This window comes from Acromyrmex echinatior, chromosome 4 (genome assembly GCF_024713525.1).
Source record: "Acromyrmex echinatior isolate Ae372 chromosome 4, ASM2471352v2, whole genome shotgun sequence".
In the NCBI taxonomy this organism is placed as follows: Eukaryota; Metazoa; Arthropoda; class Insecta; order Hymenoptera; family Formicidae; genus Acromyrmex; species Acromyrmex echinatior.
The window spans coordinates 1,468,637-1,485,638 of record NC_141855.1 but is presented as its reverse complement, the minus strand read 5'-3'; the positions used below and the strand labels follow the sequence as shown (position 1 = coordinate 1,485,638).

General features: G+C 38.2%; 1 protein-coding gene across 1 annotated transcript in view; it reads right to left on the bottom strand.

Annotated features, from left to right (window-relative positions):
• LOC105147495 (uncharacterized) overlaps positions 1-17,002 on the bottom strand; it is a 54,149-nt gene that overhangs the window by 28,156 nt on the left and 8,991 nt on the right. The gene's annotated exons all lie outside the window — the stretch shown is intronic.

Here is a 17,002-nt window from a genome sequence, read left to right as displayed (position 1 = left end):
CAATATTTTACCAACACATTTACATTTTTTAATCTTTAACATGTTCTCTTACAATGACTTTCATCGTTCTAATCTTGCTGCAGACACAATATTATACAGCAATAGTAGCAATTAATTGTATTTCTTCTTCGTATTTTATAAAAAAAGAGACAGTCTATCTTTTTTTTTATTTCTTTCGTTATATAAATGACAATTCTGAAAAAACTATACGATTGAGTACCCCGTGTGTTTATTCGCAAAGACGCGTGTAATTATTCCTCGGGAATCCAGCAATTTTCCGTTTTATCGCTTTTCCACTTTTCGCGTTCCCTGGCAGAAGAGGATTTCTCACCCTAGACTCTCGTACTGTGTGGCGGCCATAGCTCGAAGGCTGATCCGCATTGCTCTTGTAGTAACTTACAAGTGCCCATTTCTCCGCCTATCTCCGCTCGTAGCAGCTCTCCGACATCGATCTCGCCATTCACCGTAAGGAAAAACGCTTTCCCGTAAAGGTGACAAAAGAAGCTCGCTTGGCCGCGTAAAATAAATGGACCGATTTATGAGCCACGGCTGAAGTCTTGGCTAATCAAGTTTCAGCTGTGTCGATATACCTTCCCCGTGATATTAGCGCGATAAAAACACCTTATAAGATCGTTCCTTCCAAAGGGGTGGCCTTCTTTAATTTTTCAGAAGATGTACTTTCGTTAAAAGTCGCACGAGGCGATTATTAATTAAATATTGAAATTGAAAAATTACGCACAAATTTAACGGAATTTATTCGATAAAATTGAGCAAGAAAGCAACTTGGTGGTGATATCGGAAGCTCATATTATTCTTAAAAGGTTCATTAAAGTATTTTAGAAACTGGGAAATATATCGTTTGTATAATCGTATGTTGTAATCTTTTCTGCAAACTGACTTTTCCGAAAGTCTCTTATATGATATAATTTCAATACCGTTCATATCTTCGAAATTGAGATATAATCCTCCGAGCATTTACATAACATTTATGTGACGTATTATTACTTATCTATCCTATTTAAAAAGTTAATACTTTAGACGCAGACTAATAACGCAGACTTTACTGAACAATTTGAACTCTTGATCTCTCACGTTGCGTTAAAAAATGGATTCATTTGAATAACACGTGTGAATCCGATCGCGATGAATCTATGGTAAATCATGTAAAAGGGCGCGACCGACGTTACCGCGACCACACCGTGGGCTCTGCACTCACGTACATCACCATCCCAAGTTTCGCGTCCATATAGCTTCGCGTTCCTGCCCAATGACCGCGGTGTATTCGCCCCAACCCTCGTCGTCGCCCTCGTAATACCGGCGGGCGGAGCGAGCGACTCTCTCTCCCGCGGTGATCAACCATTTGTCACCAGGCCGCTGGATTTCCCATTTTCCGCCCGATTTCCCAGCAACGACAGTGATATCCCCCTCTAAACGCGATCCCCAACCCCTGTCTGCCACGTCGCTTCCACCCTCGTTCCTTCTCGGTGCGATGCGGAAGAACGAGAAGGAGGTGTCACTGCCGGCTCAAGAAAACCACCAAAGCTGCGCATGGGTTCAGAAATTCTAATATTTACAGAGAATTCGAACATTTTTTTGTTTTTTTAATATATAGCCGATAATCAAAGAATTAAATGGCTAACGAAATCAAATAACTTTTATTTTGTAATGAGTAGACGCGATAAAATAAATGAAACATACTGTAGAAGGAACACACTTTTTTATTTGCACATAGTACAAAAATGTTTAATTTATTTCGTTCTGTCCACTCGTTAAAAAGTAATAATTTATTGGTAAAAAGTGTACAAAGTCATAATGTTAAAGTAGTTCCTGTCAAGTCTGATAAATCTGTAATTTTCATCTTCGGATATTTCGATATCTAAGAGAATACGAATCATACTTTATTTAAAATTTGTTACAAATTTTGTTATTTTTAATTTGTTGGAATTATTTAATATTCCTAATCTGTCGATATTTTAATTTTAAAATGCCAGCTGTTTGGAGCGAGGACGAACTTTGTACGAGGACAGCCCTGATCGGTCTGAAGCTTATCATCGATGCGCACGGTGATGCACAACCACCGTTATCCGTTTATACTTTGAAGGTAGCCTGTATAGTGGGGGAACGTTGTCGACGTTTGCAGACGATGCTATTGGGGAAAAGCTCATTTTCGCTGTTAGCACCGGCGCGCCTGGACGCTCGTTTGTTTTCCGCACCAACGCCATTGTCATCGTCACCGGGCGGGAAATCGATACCGAGTCTTTAAACGTCTTTCGTCTATCGAGCAAACAGTGTATAGAGTATGGCGGGCTTTCTGTCAATAGATTTAGAATAATAGAAGGGAAATAGAACAAAAAATCCGAATCAGGGAAACTTTTGCAAACATATTATCGGCTCTCACGAATTTTGCTTTGCCGGAATGAAATACGACAGCTGAGCAGTTCAGAATTGAACGTATCAATTAACAGTCATTTTTCGACAATATATAATGTTTGCAAAAAAACGTATAAACGTACGCAAGATTGACGTGATGTCCATACATGGAGGATTCTTTCGCATTTTATGATTTTATTGAGCGAAACGTATAATGGCGTGGCTATTATCCTGTATGATAATATAATATTCCGGAAGAGGTTCTCTGATAACGATCGTGACGCGCCATTCGCGTAATGAGGATCGCGTGTGCCCTTTGCGGAGGTTGGGTACTCGAATGTCGGCAGAATGTTTTCCTTGCACACAGCACCCCCTTCCTCTCCTTCCACTTCCCCCTCGTGTTCTCCGGTAATATCTTGAAACATCCGCTCTTTAAGGGTGAAACGCGATCTCCTGCTGCTCGTTCGATACCTCGTTATTATAATGTGGCTAACACTCGTTAACCTTTACAGGGGAACTCTAGTTCGCGCTGGTAACAGTATCCACCTCCGAGTTAACCGACGTTTTCGCCACTGTTCATATTTGCAATCCATACGAATCGTATGGAAACGTATTATAAAGCAGATCTGCATCTATACTCTAGCTCTAGTACACATATTGCTTATACATTTCTTATTCATTTAGCGTTATGTTACCTCAGACTATTAAATAGGTATATCAAGAATCTATCTACATTTTATCGTAGAGGATCGAATTACCGTATGAAAGTGTAACTTATACGTCGTTTTATTTTATATATTGATAACAGCATTAGCCGTGTAAATAAATTTATTTATCTTCACAAGAAGAAAATAAATCAATTGCATACTAAATTTTTGTTAATCTAATATCTCACAGGACCGTTGCACAAGAAATTTAAGCGAGTTTCAAGAAGTTAGCGTTGTATACGCTAATGTATACGCTGCGACACGAACTTGCAGTTACAATTTCACATTACATGAATATTAGCTTAATAGATATTCAAATGTAAGCCATTTTAATTGCGGAGACTTGACGCTTCCCCCGGCACCATAAACATAATCCATAAATCATGTCAAATTATGAATTGAATTTTGTACGACGTCGCTCCTTAAGACGCGTCACACTAAACTGCAACATCATAAATCGTTTCTTTTGCCGGCTATATCGTCAGCCGCGCGATGATGAAGCTACCAGAGCTAGAGTAAGCGAAGGTATATAGCTGCGATTGCATAAGGCGTACGTCTTTCGTATTATGTGTTATTTATTTCAGTGTCGCGTTGTCTACCAAGTAAGAATAAAAAGAGTTAAAGCACGATAACATCATTACGCTCGATGTACAATAAAAATAACGTCAGTAATAAATAATCCGAAAATACGTAATACCTTACGTCTGCTCGGAAACTTTAGCTTCTTAAAATACATCGTTGATATCGAGCACGTTAAAAAAGAATTAAGATTAGAATTAAAATCAAACCGGTTAAAAAAGTCTTTGAGAACAATTGCAATTTTACTTATCTAGAAATGTAAAAAAAGTTTCCAGTATTCATAAAATGTAACAAATACATTGTTGCGTGGCAATGTATTCTACCGTGTGACTACGCGAGGGATATGTATATCAGATACTCACATAGTCGCGTGATACGTGTAACTTATGGACCGTGCCTTATTTATTTCACTCATACTTTTCTCCATGTGAGGTCGTTCGATTGTTGAATTAGACATATAGTAATAAGTGGACTAGTTAACATAAGCGCGATGTATAGGCATAAGTTGTAAAGACGGTATTACAGCCGGAACAAAGTGTGAATTTTCCCCGGTGCGTTGCACGACGTGTTGGTTTATATAATTTGTTGTGCATTACGGTATTTTAGAGAAAAATATTTCGTTCCTTTTCTAATATTACATTTATTTCGCGTGACCAAGTAAGGCTTTTCCTCGTTTCGGCGCAAAATCTCTTCTTGCGCTAACGATTAAAAAACTCTTAAGAATTAAATACTTAAAATAATTGGGCGTATTCAAGCCGACGCAACTTACGCAGCTTACACCGAGCAATTGAACATGATTGATTCTTATAGTCCAGTCAATTACATTCAATCGTTCATTGAGCAAGCTAATAGCTTAAACATGGCCAATAATTTTCTAATAATGTCCTAATTCGAAATAATTCCACGAATATTCGTTAAAAATTTTAACATCAAAGCACGCATAAGTTCGCTTTTATTCTTATATGTTTCACCTTAGACATTTCTTTATCTTTTTTCTATGAAATATTTACATACTTGTCAATGCGAATGTATTAAACCACGATCGTTAACTCTTTCTTATTTTTAATAATAGTGCTTCTAACACAGTTTAAACCGGTGTAGACACTCGCATCTTGCCCTTATAGTTCTACTTCGACGTATAATTGCAGGTTCCTATACTCTACTGTTTCATTATTTAACGACGCGCTATAATATTCAAATTGTGGTGCCATAGCGCTTTTTGCGTATCGCATTGTATCTTACAATACAGCCGACAAATGCGCAGAGAACGCCGCGGAGATGAATCGATCTTCCAGTCATTAGCACATTGAATATGATTGCTCGATAAACGGCCGACCAGAACGGCCACGTTTTCGCTAGATTAATGTCTCGCGGACATGAACCGCGCACGTTTCACATTCTTTAATTAGACAGGTCAGGAAATTCGCCGCAAGTCACAGCGCGACGGACCAGGTGCGTTAATCTCGAAATCTCCCCGTGGGTTTTTACAGCAAATTGAACAAGCGGACACGATGAATAAACGAGGTCGACGGGATCCAATCATAAGATCGAACCGGCGAACGGCGCTCATTTTAATTATCCGAGCAAGGCGCTCTACTTTGTGCGTCAAGTTAATAATTAGCCGGCTTACGTTGTCTTATTTCCCTGAGAAATGACGACAAGAAATGGCTCTGAATGATTATCGTAGATTAATTTGCAATAAAGCCAAAATAATTAAATAAGCAGCATCGATTTAAAATTAACACTTTGTTATATCACTTATATCTAGGTGACGCGTAAATTTTAGCGGAAACTTTGATCACACCTCTGTAAAGTTAGCACCTTATCCTTCGAAAAGTTAACGTCATCCATTTATGTGTCCGATTATCAAAAATAATCTTACTAAATATTAAAGAAGAGCAATATAAATTATATTAAAAATATTTTAAAAAAACGATAAATTACTAATATACTAAATTTATTAAATCGATTCAATACCGAAATCAACTTGGCAATCAAAGTATTAATCAATGCTCAGATAAATCAATACATACTTCTAGTAATACAAAATATAAATAAGTATATTGACCCGAAAGTTAAGTTTAGAAATGATTGCCTGTCAGCGAGATGTCGATATGCAATTGTAAATTTGCTCGTGAAAACACGATATAAATGATCATTCGCCATAACGTATAATACTTTCGCATGGTGGTACGCGTAACTCGCGCGTGGAATATGACTATATGACTGATAATGTTAATAACATACGTTGCACTGTTGAGGTTTAAGGTCGCTCGTAACGTTGCCCATTACAAAATGCTTGCGGGTAATATCAAACGAGATGATTTTCAAACGAACATCTGCTGTCGAGTCAACATACAGGCCGAGTGACGTTAAGTGATTCCTGATTTTTTTTTTTTTTTTTTTTTTTTTCAGAATCATAGGGGACGCGAGCGTAATTAATGCCTATCAATTACGAATTGCCAGATTGCACGTTGCTGCGCTACGTTGTCGAGAGTCCTTTCCGGTACTATAATGCTTCGTTTATAGCCGGTCTTTAAAGGCTACCGCGTACCGCACCGTCCGAGGAAATTCATTATTCTTACCGCGACGGTGGAAAATCGTAAAGTCTTCGAGACAACATTATCTTGAAATCCACGCGAATTATCTGCTCTCGTTAATGATCGATTCTTCTTTGTTTACTCTTAAATAGCAACGTAATTTTAACTACTTATCTCACAGCAAAAATATGTTATCGAGCTTTTAAATTAAGAGCGATTTTAATTAATGAAATACTTTAATCTTTATAGGACGAGGAAGAGCCACTATAGTGGTGCTAACAGTGTCATATTTTGAGACAAAAAAAAATTATGAATTATAACTTTTATTAATGGCCAATTTCTTCATTTCTAGATAAGTAGTTGTCTTCCAGATATCTTATTTATACACACTGTTAAAACTATAGTGTCAACTTAATAAATCTTAACTAAAGTCACTGCTCAGACGGTGCGGCTTAAATTAGGTTAAATTTGACATTATAAATTCAACAGTGCACGAGATATCTGCGAGATATTTCATAGATAAAGTTATCTGGAGTACCTAGAGATGAAGAAATTGGCCATAAAGGAAAAAGTGCAAGATTTAAAAAATAGATCTTCGCTCTCTCAATGGTAAAACGCAATATTATTTCAGTAGTAAGATGTATTTATGCAAAAAGTTGCATAGTTTATGCATTGTCATCAAAGAATAGCAAATGTTGAATTCTCCGAACTGTTGGTGCGATCCTCGGAAATTGCGCGACATCGCGTGTAGTAATATGTATATCACGATACGGGGAAAAGGAAACTGACACGGATGAGAGGAGGAAGAGGAACGTAGCCAGAGCGGAGCGGGTGATGAAAAGGAATGAGATGAGAGGCGCGGAGAGAAAAGGAAAGAAAAGAAAAAGAGCTAATACGAGTGAAAAGAGATGCGGAGCCGCGGAATAGAGCCATAAAGGCTTTACTACTCGCGTCAGACCGCGCGGCTCGCGAGGCTCATTGTTTCGGATTCGAGACTTCCGTTCGGTCGGAGCGGCCGACCAGATCCCACCTATTAACTGAGAAGATACACGCGAGTATGCAACGATGGATACGGAACGGGACACCGCCGCGCATTCATAAACGGCTGTCGAGCGGTGAATGGCGGCGGTGCTTCGGGGAAATTTGTGGGCTATTTGAAAAGAAATTTTTATCTCTATTATGAGATAAATTGCAAGCCGAGAAGCCTCTGGTGAATTAGTCTGTCCGATTCATCCTTCTCCTCCTCCTTCCCTATACGATGTATCGTGGCATAATAAAATAATGACGTCTCGCATTCTGACAGGTATTTCCTATTTTATGATAAAATGCTTGAAAAAGATTCAATAAGAGTACGGATCTGACGTTTTATAATTGAATGGAGGATAACGAATCGTCGATTGTGTAATAAATTTTTGAAATTCGATTTACAAACTGTGTTTCTAAACTGTGAGCGATCTTTAAGAATTGAAATTAATTTGCCGCTATCTCGAAAACTTTATGCGAAGCGCAGAAAGATCGATCTCGCGCTTCGTCCGTTTTCGTATGCAAATCGACGCGAGGTAGCCATCTTTACGCTCGATAGCATCGGGCCTTCGCGCAAGGTTTTATTACGTCGCTAATTAGTTTGGGCGCGGACGGAAAGTGCTAAGTGAAACAAAAGGCCCGAGTTGAATCGCAAAGGTCACTTCAGATCGAGAAAGAACAGCCGATTTTTCTTTCCGCTCACTTCGTATCACCTACCGTCATCTTTAGAGACTTCCTGTTTTGGCTCTGCTAGGAATTAAATTTCCGTTAGGAATTAAAGATGAATTTTTACCTCTACTTAAGAAAAACTTCATTCACACATGATAATGTGTCTGTGATAATTATATCGTTCTCATCAACAAAAGTGGTGAATATTTCAGTAGAAAAATTCTAAAAAATTTGAATTTTATTGTTTTCAGTAGGCTTTCCAGTAGGTTTCATTATTTCAAATATTTTTTTAATGTGTCACACATTCTTAAAAGTAAAAAGAAATTAAAATTACATTTATACAAGCAATTTAAATGACCAATTTTTCAATATTTACGCAAATATGAATAATTAAATAGAAACGCAGTACGGTATAAACTTTATGCGAAGCGCCAAAAAATTTATCTCGCACTTTGTCCATTTTTATTGCAACATTGAGATGAGTATACAGATTTACAAGTCTTATTTGCTTTGAAACCTTTTATTTCAGGGACATTTAAAAGAGGATTATTTTGATGAAATATTAATATTCTACTCCAAATATATCATCATATTATTGCATTTCTTTGAATTGATATATAAATTGACGTATAATGAACGCTCTCACTTTTTACGAGGAATCTAAATGAATCCCTGACCTCTTTTACATTATGTCATGGTAGACTCCGTTATTTATTCTCAGCATTGATATTCACTAAGTCAAGTTGTTTGCAACTTCAACTATATCTACACAACGTTGACTACTTGAATAAGTATGACAATCGTGCTTACTCCAGTTGTGATTTACTTTAATTCGAACAAACTTTACGCAACGTCCGTACGTTGTTCGTGGATAGTCAGCACCGAAGATAACGTTTCATAGGGAATAATAGCAATCCTTTCTCCGAGAGACTAACTACGTAAAACAGTTACGACGAGAAATACATCGTAACACCAAAAATCGACATCCGCGATCGGTTGAGATCAAATGACGAAGTATAATAATAGATGGCCCTTTTCCTTGTTTTTTTTTTCTTTCCCGTTCAGGTTTTTTTTTTCGCGCGTTGCCCTCTCTTTCTCTCCTTCGTTTTCTCGCTTCCTCCTCAACCTTTTTCTCACCCGCTGCATCTTCGTGTCGGATTCTCGCCGATTGTGTCGGTGCGTCGGTGTGTCCAGTCGGCGGGATCCGGCAAAAAGGATGCCGCTCCCGCGGGCATCTCTCACAATCAGACGGGGCTGCCGAAAAATACGTGACACGCGAAAATCAATTTCAACGGCGGTTGGCTCCGACGGGGTTAGCCGTAAAAGCCATTGTGTATCGGTGCCCCGGCAAGAGGGAGACGGAGAATGACGGACGTCCTTTCTTCTGAACCGCGCGAGAGGAGGACCTCAAGAGGGTACCGCGCTATATATGCAATTCTGTCGAGCGTGCGAATTTCCTGTGGCTGCGGATTGGGTGCTAAACGATGTTTTATGCGACAATTTGCGGCTTTTGGGCAATGCGACCGGACGGCGCGAGCGAAATTATGCCCGCCAGCGAACTCGCTCGTCGATTCTTAAATGAATCATGATGTGTAGGAGGCATCTCACGATGTGGTCGTCAAAGGATAAAAATTTAGAGGATTGTTCCAAAAAAAATCGTCTCTACAAGTCTGCCTTCTTTAAGTTGCAAAATCAATCGTTCTCTGATATCCTTTATCTATTAGCATTAATTTAGAGACATGACTCCAATGTTAATAGATAAAGGATATTAGAGAACGATTGATTTTGCAACTTAAAGAAGGCAGACTTGTAGAGACGATTTTTTTTGGAACAATCCTCTAAATTTTACTGTTAAATGATGTTAAAAACTTATATCTTACATCATAAATTTTTTGTATGTATGTATATACGGTGAGAGCAAAAAGTATTCGTACAAGGAATTTTTTTTATAACAAAAAATCTTATTTGTAAAAAATAAATAATTAAACATTAATTAGCAATTTTATTATGAATATATTCTGTTCTAACATAAGCAAACGAGCTTTGTATTCCTGATTTTAGAAGCTAAATTTCTCGACTGTAGGAATACTTTTTGAGGATCTATAAACAATAGAATTTTTAATTTTCGCTTATTTTTCAGATAATATATTTTCTATAATTAATACGCATCTTTTTGATATATATATAATTTTAAAAAACATACACAGTCTATCGTATTTTTTATGAATAAATTGTTAATTACCCAGCAAGAAATCGTCAATTAAACATTGAATCGACGTCGAATTAATGTTGAAATTATCGTATCGATATCGATTCGACATAGATTTGCTTTCAGAAAAAATATACATGCATTTAACAATGCCATTAAAGATACTTTTAATTTTTTTTCTTTCTACGTATCGGATGTAATTAGGACTTGTATTATCACGACGTCCGCATAACGTATTAGTATTAGGCAAGATTGAAGTCTCGAAAAGAAAACATGTAACAATACGAATGTGTCAATAAAGTCCAGAAAGATTTACGCGTAGGAACACGTGCTTGTCCTCGTCCCCTGACGATGCACCGTTACTCGAAGCGTGTAACCTGCCCCGAATTTATTTCTATTTGGTCTCGAGGGTTGGTGATGATTTGCCCCCGGTACTGAGAAATCCTTGGAACGTCCCACAAGGGAGTGATCTCGCTCATGTCTCATCATTTTGAATGAACGTTTCATTGCGGTGATAAATTAACTATGACTTTTAGCAGTAATGACATAAATCAATCTTGATAGATTAATAAAAGGCAATAACGAATTTCATGAAAAGATTAACATTTTTATTAAGCTTCAAATTATGTTATCTAATTCAAATTATGTTGAAGAAAGAACGACGATTAAATGTTCGAAAAATCCGCACGAATAAAAATCTGCAAAAATTACTTACTTCTGCACAACCTGCGTGTCGTAAGTTCAAGTCGCGATATCCACAGCAGAAGGGTGGAAAGTTGGAGAGGAGGGTTTTATCAAGGATGATACGCCAAGGACGAGAAGGGGGCGCGGAGATCCACGGACAAACTGAGACGGATCGGTCGCATAAATCTCCGGGCTCGGTCCAATATAAATCCGAAGGCAGCACGTCGACGCCACCGGCGGACATAAATACGACTTAGCAGGCCGCGATCTCCAGCAGCTAATTGAGAATTATTTCCCCGCGATAGTAACTGCGAGATCCCGCCATACGTTCGCAGATCCCCGGCTAATTTTCCTGCGAGTTACGTGAAGGGGGAAACCCAATTGAAACCGACGCTTCGATTGAATTCACGAGGTATTGCACGTGGAGCTTTGGATTGGAATAAATGGTAATTTATGTCGAGAGAAAAGCAACTTAAATGTCAATTGGTCGACGTTTCCTCGCTAGTCCATTTATACAAACGTTTCTGTATATTTCTTTTTCTTTTATACAGTATACGATACGTATAAACAACTTTTGCGAACGTCGTTTGTAACTTTTTTGATTAGTTGAATCATCATTTTTAAATACTTTTATTAACCCTCGACTATAACAATGAGTCATTTAAGTTCGAAAAATTTTTCGACAATTGTACAATCCGTATATGATAAGTATTATGAGGTTCTAAATTATAGACAAAAGCTTTAAATCTTTTTCTATAAATCGCCATAAGGTGGACGTTTACTTTATTTTGTACTACAAACAGGATATTTTAGATGTTTTCTAGTTAAACATTTAAATTTATATTTGAGTTATATATATAATATACAATATAAATTTGAGAGAGAGAGAGAGAGAGAGCATGATCATGTATCAAATAATGAGAGATTTGATCATGCATCAAATAATGTATTAAAGAAACAAAACAACTCAGATGATTAGATGAGCTCTCCGGATATTATTCCGAGTTATAGAAAGTGGAGAACTTCTGGATAATTGTATCGCACTGTTATTTCGAAAGTAATTTATTATATAAAGTAATTATAGCTATCTAATTTTCTTTCCTCGAAGAAATAGTTAAACTTCCTCTTTCTAATGCAATTTTAGATGCATATACCCGAGGAGGACAAATTAAAATGCAATCAATTTTTCTGTTAACATAACATAAGAATTTCGAAGAAAAGTATATCAAGATATATCAACCTTACAAATGTATCTTATATATATGTATAGTTTAGAATCAATTTATTAAAACAATTTTCTTAAAGTTAGGTTTACCCGCAAACTCACGGGTAAATTACCGCCCATTTACCTGAAATATCTGCAATACAATTCGATATTGCTTCGCCTGTTTGTTACGTAATTTGCATTATTTTCACAGACGCAATCCTGAAACGCACAAATCGCAGCTTCGAGAGAACGGGCGCGATGTAATTTGATTCTTGTTCTGCCTGTAAAGAAGTAAAGAAAGCAGAGCTGAAAACGGCAGCTCGGCCGCTTTCGTTTCGCCGAGGTCGAGTGTCTCGAAAGAGCTACACACTTATTTCAAAAACGAATGGTCACTTAGCGCAGCGGGGTGCTCGCCTCACGATCGGTAAAAAAGTTCTGGCGGCATCCGGAATCAAGTAGCCAATGGGCGGAGGGCTGGTGTTTTGTTTGTTCGGCAAACTGTCACAACAACTCGAACTGGTGGACCCACCCCTCCAACCATCGTCGTCTCGTTTTCGACGAGAGCTGGAAACTCGAGTACCACTACGACTCGTGTCGCCATACTCGAACGTGATTAATGTACGTGTTTTCGGAAGAAAAATGAGAGCTCACCGACCGGAAACAGTCAATATTACGAATGCATCAATCTTTCTAAAAATCTTATTTTACTATGCGTGCGTGATAACAAAAAATTTTTTCGTCTCATAAAATTCATCTGTAATAATTGAATCTGTTAATTAAAGAAGACAAATATAGAAGAATTTATAAGAAGTAATACAACGTATGAAAAGGTTTTGCTAAAATATCTCAAAATTTAGCTAGATACAGAGCTGAAAATAATTTTGTTGGATCATTAAAATAACTATGCAGAACGCTTTATGTGATAATGTTGCAAAATATTTTGACATTCTAACAATCAATTTTAACTTAATTATTTTGATAATCCAAATAAAATTATTTTCAAATCTGATATGTCTAATTAAATTTTTAGACACTTTTGCAGCAAAACCGTTCTTTGAGTTCTTCCCATGTAGGAACGAAAAAGAGGATTCAAGCTTTCCATGCACTTATAATATCAAACTTTTAGATTCATTAAAATTACACCTGTTTGATTTTTCTGAGATTTTTACATGTACAATTACATCAATATATTCCCAAATTTTCGGAAGTCTTTTAAAATTCAAAACAATAGATTAAACTTATTCCATGTAAAAAGGATCTTCACATGTGATTCATCCAATAGAAAATAAATCGATAGCAAGGTTCCTTTCACTTAGATCCCGACAAAAATTAGTGTTCAATCTCTCCTCATCATTCTCCGTTCGCTTCAGTCTGATTTTTCTCCAGATTTCTTCCCTTTTTTTCTGTCTCTGCAGCACATATTAACAACGCAGAAACGAGCGGCACTGACCGGCGAGCTGTTTATGACGTGTGCAGTAGTCGGCGCGCGGTCGACTTTGTAGCTTTTACGACGTACATAGATATTGCTCGCAGTAAGCACCTACCTAAGTTGTGCAATAAACTCGGACAGGTAGTTAAAAACCCACTTCGGCGAGACTTGAAGCGCGAAACATACTGAAAAGTCCTTGTCCACGTCACTTGCTCGTCCTTGCGAGTATCAGAAATAAGGCAACGATATGCTTCTGCTCCATTTTTTCTTATATAAGAGAATCAATCTTAGTTTTGTGGTATCGCATCAATTTTTATCGTTCTAACACAAAAGGAGCGAATTTAAATTTAAAAATATCTGCTGTGAGAAAATAGGAATTGTTTAGACGGGAATCGTTTCCTATTCCATGAATTTATAATTTATGTCATTAGTATCGCGCCAACAGCATAAAGAAGATGTGAAAGAATTTATTTAGCTATTATTATAAAAATATAAATTAAAGTAGCTACTCATTGTTACCGAAAATTATTGTCAATAACCGCAAGGAATAAAGTACATTAAAATTCGGCCAATGATTTCCTGTTTCTATCACGAAGAGAATTTCGTTTTAAAAATGTATCCCGGAAATGTGGTAGTTGTGTGTAGTGTACAATACAATATTTTGAAGATTTTTACCATGCACTTCAGTAAAATTAATCAAACTCATTTTATACTTTATTGTAGTTTTATTAATGAATGAGGGAGATTTACATTAAAATTCTACGAAATACAATGTCGTCCCACGACTATCATATTTTCAGGGTAAACCCTAAGAAAAAATTCTCTCCGTGTAGAATCAATTTTATTTGTAATTTTCACGTGATGAAAATCGCACAAAATGGTAAATATTCACGATGCTACCAAAAAAAGTCTCTCAAAAAGCGAGCCGCAAGGCCGGCAAGGCCGGCAAGGCCCACCGGCAGGTTTAGCATCGGGATTGTAACGATCGAACCCCGTAAATCGATGCCCTGCCGCGGTTCCCCGTTCGGAGCATCGTCGGAGCGAGTTATGGACTTGAGGAGCTGGAAAGGGGGAGGGAGAGACGGGGAGAAATAAGAATGCCGCGTAAGTATAGAGAGCATAATAATCAGAAGTAAATTGCGAATACGTGAGGCTACCGTATTGTAGGGATCCTGAGGTATCCGCGGCTGCGGGGTCTCCGTCGTTCCCGTCGTGAGGCTCCTCCTCTAGGGCTCGACGGTGCTCGTCGTTCCCTCCGCAGGGCTTCCCTGTAGGGCCCCTTCCCCCTCCCCCTCTCCCTCCTCTCCACCTTCCTCTCCTTTTCGTGCATGCATTCGTGTGCGAGAGATACATGTACGCGCGAGAGCCTGACCTACCGGTAATCTAATTTGAATCTCGAAGCCTCGGTCAGATAATGGAACACGTATCGAATAATATTACGAGCGATTCGATTCGATATCATTTGTAATTCCGGAGTCGGAAGACCGCAACGCGCCGCGAGTCCACGGAGGCCAGCCGGCGAGGATCCGAACGCGTCGTGCGAACAACTCATTTTATCGCGTAGTTCGGGATAGCGTAGGTGAGAGGATATATCGAGAAACTTTGGGACCTCGTTGGGAGCGTGATCGGAGTACGGAAATGAGATCTCTGATGCCTGTGGCCGAACTCACTTCTAGCGGATATCTCAGGGGAAGGCGCGCGCACGCATTAAAAATGAAGAAAACTGAGAATCTCGGTTGTTTGAAGAGCAAAATCAAATAAAATATTTTAAGTAATAAGTTATTCTGAAAAATAAAAATACTGATACTTTGGTTACGTGAAAGTATAATCTACCATTTTGAAAAAGTTTGTTTAATCGTTGAACAAAAGTTAAACGAGTATAGAAATATAATGTGAATATAAGTGACAATAACATATATTTATCCAAATCTTAAAAATAAATCATAATATTCTAAAATCATGATTTTAAACAAAATATAAAGTAAGATTTCGGATAAAATAGAGGATTATTTGTCTTAAATTTTTTTAAATATAAAGAGACAGCACACAAAATCAGGATATAAAATTTCTTGAAACACCTTGAAGATATTTTTAAGACGTCTTGTATTCTTGATTTGGACATGCATGTTGTCTGGGTATTATCAAAATTTGGGTCAAAGATAATTCACTGTACGGTATTTTCTTATTATTTTTCAAGAAAATAAAGTAGAATTAGACAGTTATTATAACTATGCATATTTTATTACTAACTTACTACTTGATGAAATTAAAAAAAGTTTCGTAGGTTACACATATCATGGTAAAAGGTAATTACATAGAAAAAGAAGTATGTGTACACTGCCTGTAGAGCAAACGGAGCATTATCTTTTTGCCATTCACGTAGTTCTTCCAACTGCCGACACTCAACCAATCAGTCACATCGAAATGTAGCAATCAGTATCGCAAGTTAATTTCCAAGAACCTCAATGATTTTGCACGGTTTTCTTGCTTCACGTACTAACGGTCAGTTGGCGTTCGTAGCGCTTTCGAGGCGGGATGTTCCATGAAAAACCATAATTAGAACGTGATTTAGAAAATGAGGCAAATTACGCATCCGCTGATGTATCACGGTTGTCTATTAATACACCTCGTTAGTTGGAGCAATAAGAGATTAATGTAAGTTAAGTAAACATACGTTAGGTACAATATCTCGGACTCATCATCTTCGTTTCTGAAATTCTCGGTAGTAAACGATCCTCGTATTATCTGCCATTTTTCCTCTTGCGCTACTCGCCTTCTCATTCCACCTCACGGTCACGCAAGTGTGAGGTTGAAGAGCACGGGAGAAGCACAAAAAGAGAAAAGTGACAGCGCACGGTAATCCGGCTACGATATCTCAATAGAAATAAGAAATCTCTTTGTTCACGTTAATTTGTGTCAGGTCTAACCTCCATCTCGCATCTATTCCACGTTTCAGGAATCCCGTTTGAGGAAATAAATCGTTAGGCTGTTTGGAAAGAAAGAACTTGGATTTTCATGAATACAAGCCACTCAAAACGTGGTTTTACGGGCCTTGACAATAATACCTTTGCGTCCGTTGGCACAGATTACACCCTGCGATAGGGCACTGGGACGTTTTCGTAAATTGCGCAACTCTCGGTCGCGTCTTCTCGAACAGACGTCCTCTCGAAGGGCGCGGCAAAAAAGGAACGGATGGAAAAAGGGAGCAAAAAGCGAAGGAAGGACACGCGGCTCCTTCATGACAAAGACGAGGAGGCTACCTTTTGTTGAAATTTTTCACATATTGCTCACACCGTCGGAAGTCGCGGGTCGCGTTTTCTGTATCACGCTATATGCAAATGAGACATATGCTCTACCCGAGCCGCGTAATAAATTACGCGTGTATAGGTAGGCCTAAAATTACGTAGCACGATTTCGGTGTGTGCCACGCATGCACCACGCATGCACCACGCACATCGCCTTGGCTCGTTCGCGCACGATGGCACATAACACGTGTCATGGATGCGTACGTGTACACGATCCGTGTCCTGCCCGTCTTACGGGATAATACGTGCTTTTTATCGAGAACACCCCGAAGACGAGATG